Genomic DNA, 6,000 nt, shown 5'->3' with positions numbered 1-6,000 from the left:
ACACTAGGGGCTTGGAGTTCATGGTGAGGAAGAACATGAAGGCAGCATTCAGTTAGCTGCTCTCAGCAGAGGCTCCTATGCTAATGACCATGGCAGTGCAATGGTGCCTGTCAGCTCTCCTGCCCCACGAGAGGCAACACACACTTTATGAAATGCACCCCGAGAAGGGAACTGTCTCTCCCCAAGTCTCCCAAGGGATTATCAGACCACAATTCTCCCTATGCGACTCTGCTCTCCTTCTCCACAGAAGCACAGCTATGCCCACCAGGCTCCATGCCAGTCATGGCATGGACTTCTAAATCTTCAGTCTTTGAACTGCACATTTACAGGAGGTTGACTTGTCATGATTACCTTTATGTGTCATCTTGACTGCATCATGGGTGTCCAGACTCCCCACTTTTCTGTGGATGTCTGTGAAGTATTCCAGAAGAGACTGGCATTTCTATCAGTGGTTTCTGTCTGCTTGGGCATCACCCATTCCATTAAGGTTCTGAATAGAAACTGATGCAGAAGGAGGATGAATTCCCTCAGCTTTACTTCCCATGTACCTGTTTGAATTGGAACATTGGTCTCCTCTGGCCCTTGTTCTGCGAGTTACATCATCAGCTCTTCACGTTCTGAGACTAGAAAGTAGTTCAGAATCAGATGAGAATTACACCACTGGTTTCCCAGGGTCTCCAGCATGTGAGAGTGGAATGTGGGTCTTATCAATGTATTTAGTCATGGAAACCAATGTGCTTTGGTTTCTGTTCCTCGGGAGAATCCTGACTAATACATGGAGATGAATTATCTCTTCTTTAGAGGAATTGAATAAAGCTGTAGCTCATTTAAATTCCTGAGTAGCAAGTGAAAGGAGGGAAGTGTCACGTTGTTTGGGACAAGTGCTGGGTGAAGATAATGGGGGTCTGGGGGCTCCTGTAGGCCTGGCAGCACGGTGAGTGCATCTGGGACTCCTGTAAAAGTTCAGCTTTTCTGCGCCAGGAAATCTGCAATTCACTCATACTGAGGGACAGGAGTAAGGAATGCAAACCACTGTGTCTTTGTGCATGTTAGGGTAGTTTTCCTATGACAACACAGTTGCTAATTCAGAGAGTTAATACATAAACACAGAACCCTGTGACCAGAGAGGCTCCCTAGAGAAAATGCTGTGTGGAGAGGAAGCCCCAGACCCTGACAGGAAACCTGCCTGTAACCTCCATCTGCACCTGCTCCTGGCAACACAAAGCAGAATTGTGCATAGTGTGCGCCCCCTGGTGGTGCTGATCCCCTCCTGCAGGGAGGTTTGTGTGTGGGCTCCCAGTGAGGTCCCCTCACTGTGTCTCTTGCACAGTAATATGTGGCCGTGTCCTCGGTCTTCAGGCTGTTCATCTGCAGATACAGCGTGTTCTTGGCGTTGTCTCTGGAGATGGTGAATCGGCCCTTCACGGAGTCTGCATAGTTTGTGCTACTTCCATCATCATAAATGTATGCGACCCACTGCAGCCCCTTCCCTGGAGCCTGGCGGACCCAGTGCATGCTATAGCTACTGAAGGTGAATCCAGAGGCCACACAGGTGAGTCTCAGGGACCCCCCCAGGCTTCACCAGGTCTCCCCCAGACTCCACCAGCTGCACGTCACACTGGACACCTGTAGACACAAGACATCTTGGTCAGGAATCTGTCACACATCCACTCTTTCTCAGTCATGTCCACTCACATACTCAGTGTCCCTCATTCACCATGAATTACCTTTTAAAAGAGCAACAAAGAAAACCCAGCCAAGCACAAACTCCATTGTGAGGGGTCTATGTTCTGTGCTGATCACAGAATGGGAACACCTGGGACTCCCGGGCCTGGGGCTCCTCTCCCAGCTGCAGGGTTGGAGCTGGACTGGTTTAATCAGCACAGGGAGGGCCCTATTTGCATATCCTCTGACTATATATCAAGCTCCAGACTTAGATTTGTTTCACATTTAAAACCAGTGTTTGAGAGGCACTTCTAGATCACTTCTTGCAGAAGGGACTGTGACAGTATAAATAATTCTAATCTGTGAACACAGTTATGTTTTCATCTGTGTTTGCTATTTTACATGTCTTTTTCCCAGCAGGTCGTGTTTGGTATGTTATTTTACTTTTTAGTGAAATTTAATCATAAATACTTTATTTTGTGCCATATAATTTTAATATGTGTTTATTTTTGTGTGACAGATAGAAGAAGAGAGAGATCAGAGAGAGACAAGGGGACAGAGAATCCCAAGCAGTCTGTAAACTATCATTGCAGACCCTGCCTCAGAATTATACTCAGGAACCATGAGATCATGACTTGAGCCAAAATCAACAGTAGGCACTTAACGGATTGAGCCACACAGGTGCTCCATTTTGTGCCATTTTCAATTGTGTGGTTTTGTTATTTTTTTCATATACTATGTTTTTGGCGTAAGGAAATACAACAAATTTTTGTATGTTGGTTTGTACCCTGAACTTTTCCTGAGTTTATTAGTTCTGATACTTTGTTTGTGGAGTTTCTAAGGTTTCACTATATGTAAGTTCGTGTGATTCTCAAACAAATAATTTTCTTCTTACTGATTTACATGTCTTTATTTCATTTTCTTACCTAATTTTAATGGGTACATCTGCAACTTGTAGGAGCAGCAAGCTTTTTCCTTCTTTGCTTCTGTGTTCTTTGTCTGGTCTAAGGATTCAATTGACATAAGACAGATCTACAGAAGAGAATAAATTTCATTTTGCATGTGCACAAGCTTCCTAATAATATGACACCCAGAGAATGAAGAAAGTAGGTGGCCCTTGTGCCTTTTAGGATAAAAAACAATGGATTTGCGAAGAGTTAACAAGACAGAGTTAATTTGGGTTTGGGCAAGTCAATTAGTGAGGAATTAACCAGGCTTGTTTGCACAGCGTTCTTGGTGCTAAGTTCCCATTTCTGGTGCTAAGGATGGTTCTTCCAATCTGGTAGAGGGGAAGAAGTTTCCCAGGAGAGATTTATTTCCTGCTTTCAAGGCGGACAAAGAAGGGTCACAGTTTCCTTAGACTAGCTGTTACTCAAGTGACTTTCCTCCAAATAAGCAATGTGACAAGATGACATACATTGGGTGCCATATTTTACTGGTCTTCTTGTTACCATGTGGAATACCTATGTAGGGAATGAGCATCCTTGCCCGGCTCCTAATGTGACAGGAAAAGCTTCAGTGTTTCACTGTTAAATATGCTGTCAGGTGTGGGCTTTTCATCTATGGCCACGATTTTGTGGAGGTTATTTCTTTCTTTGCCTCAGTGGCTGAGATTTTTTAATAATGACAATTTGTTGAATTTTGTCTACTTTTATATGTATCAATAGATGGTGATATAGATGATCAACAGATGTGACTGCATTGTCACATATGACCCTTTCATTGTGCTGTTGCATTCACTATGCTAGGAGTTTTGCATGTATGTCCATCTGAGATATTGGCCTTTAGTTTCTCTTCTTACGGTGTCTTTCAATTTTGCAGCAAAGTAAGGTTGGTCTTGTAGATGAATTGGGCATATTCCTTTCTTTTCAGTTTTTGGTAAGAGTCTGAGAGGTATTGTCATTAGGTCTCTTTTATATGTTGATACAATTCATAGATAAAGCCCTGTGTTACTAAGCTGACTTTTTTCTGTTGGGGCGGTGTATGATTAGATTATAGATTGAATTTTATTTGTTTTCATTCTGTTAATTTTCTATTTCTTCATGTACAGTCTTGTGGATTGTTTGTCTCTGGAAATTGCCTAGTTGCCCTTTGTTATCTAATAATGGGTCTATAATTATCTAGGCATTTTCTGTTATTGTTTTTCCCTTCTTTGGTATCAGTTATGTCCCCTCCTTAATTCTGATTGTATCTGTTTGAGTTTTACCTATTTTCCTAGTAGAGATGCTTTTTCAATTGCATTTAGCTTTCCAGATATCCATTTCAATTTGTTAATTTTTTGTATTATTACACTTTTTATTCCTTTTATCTGTTCTAATAATTTCTAATGTTAGTTGAGGTAATAAAAATGCCAATGAATGTATCTGGGAAATTCTTATTTATATGGTACCACAAAGCACACAGAAGTGAGAAAACAATCCTGTGAAAGAAGAACAAACCTGGAGACAGCACACATCCTCCTTTCTAAGTATATTGCAGAGGTACATTGTCTATAACACTGTGCTGCTGGCACAGAGTCAGACACACAGACCAGTGGAGCAGATTACGGAGACCAGAGTGAAATGTGTCTGGATGCAGTCAGCAAATCCTCCATGAGATTTCATAGAATTAAAATTAGGGAAAAATGGCCTCTTTCACAAATGGTTTTGAATTCCAGTGAGTAAAATAAGGACATTTGGTCCTTATCTTATACCATACAGATATGTAGACCCCCATTCAGCCCCTTCCCTGGAGTCTGGCAGACCCACCTCATCAATTAGCTACTGAAGGTGAATCTAGAGACTGCACAGGAGAGTCTCAGGACCCCCTCCCCTGCCGGGCTTCTCAGGTCTCCCCCAGTCTCCACCAGCTGTACGTCACACAAGACATCTACAGATACAAGTCAGGAAACTGTCACACATCCACTGTTTCTCTCACTCATATCCACTAACATAGTCAGTGTTTCTTGTTCATCATGAATTACTGTTTAAAAGAGAACCAAGGAAAACCAAAGTGAACCCAAACTCCATGGTGAGATGTCTGTGTTCTGTTCTGATCACTGAATGTGAACACTTAGGGGCTGGGGCTCTTCACCCAGCTACAGTTTCGGGGATGGGAGGGTTTAATCAGCATACAGATGTCCTTTGACAATATAGTAAATTTTGCAATAGAATCCTCAAGAAGCCCGTGACCCTTGGCAGGTGTAAGGGATGGGGCAGTGTTTGGTGTCACAATATCTTTCAGGACATTGTGATTCATTAATTTGTGATTTTGCTGCAGTGATTATAAGTACCCATGATAATCCTTATTTTCACATATGCACCCAAACACTTGAGGTAAGAATCAGTATACCACCAATGTACAGGTTAACAGATACACTGCAGCAGAGACAGAGTGTGTGAATGTCCAAGATCACGTATGAGGTGAGAGTAGTCCCAGTATCTGAACGTGTGCTCCCCCATCAGGGGACCCACAGGCCTCCTGAACCACATGCAGGACAAGGTTGGACATCCCAGTGAGGTTTGCAGGTCCCTGACCTTCTAGAAGTCCCAGGAGAGTGATGGATGGAAGCCAGGTCTATTCTGTCACAAATTGGAGAGAGTGAGAAGCCTCAACAGAGACACAGAGCTGCTGGAGATGCCAGGGGTTTTCTACAAACACAAGGGGTCATTTACACATGAACTCTATGTGGACATCAATGAAAACCCCCCATATGGAGCCTCTGGGTGGCTCAGTTGGTTAAGTGTCCGATCTTGACTCAGGTCATGGTCTCACAGTTTGAGTCTGAGCCTTGTGTCGTGCTCTGTGCTGACAGCTCAGAGCCTGGAGACAGCTTCATATTCTGATACTGTGTCTCCTCTCTCTCTCTTCCCCTTACCCGCTCATAGTCTCTCTCTCTGTCTTAAAAATAAATCAACATTAAAAAATAAAGCCTCAATAACGTTCAAATGGTTGGATTTTATTGAAATATGTTGAAGGCAAAACACCTGAGATCAGAAAGGATGATGTTAATTAAAAATATTTCTTCATCTATGAAATGGAGATCATTATTCTTCCAAACTCTTGTTAATGTGAGAATGATCTAAGATGTATTTATCCCAGTGTCTGACCCTGGGAAAATTTGTGTATTCCCATTATCATGGTTTATTTAAACAGTGAGGACACTTGTGTGTTTCCACAGTTTTACAAACCTTTGCTGTGTTTGTCAGAATAAGTGTGCAGAGCCTGGATCTGAAAGCCCTTGAGAGGAGACCAGTCCTCAACCAATCTCTTGTCCTGGATCATGAGCTCCCTGGTCTCTGAGTTCCCCCTGGTGGTTGTTATTGCCCCCCGTTGTCCCCGTGCTCCTGTTGTTCA

General features: G+C 42.9%; 1 pseudogene; it reads right to left on the bottom strand.

Moving 5' to 3' along the window:
* Window positions 1-863: 863 nt before the first annotated feature.
* The window catches only part of LOC124512378 (immunoglobulin heavy variable 3-74-like), a 48,596-nt pseudogene continuing 43,459 nt past the window's right edge, over window positions 864-6,000 (bottom strand).

Source organism: Lynx rufus, unplaced genomic scaffold (genome assembly GCF_022079265.1).
Source record: "Lynx rufus isolate CCGP_SWC_20201006 ecotype Redwood Valley unplaced genomic scaffold, mLynRuf1.p SCAF_17, whole genome shotgun sequence".
NCBI classification, from domain to species: Eukaryota; Metazoa; Chordata; class Mammalia; order Carnivora; family Felidae; genus Lynx; species Lynx rufus.
The sequence above is the reverse complement of the archived record's forward strand: the minus strand, read 5'-3'. Positions and strand labels throughout refer to the sequence as shown.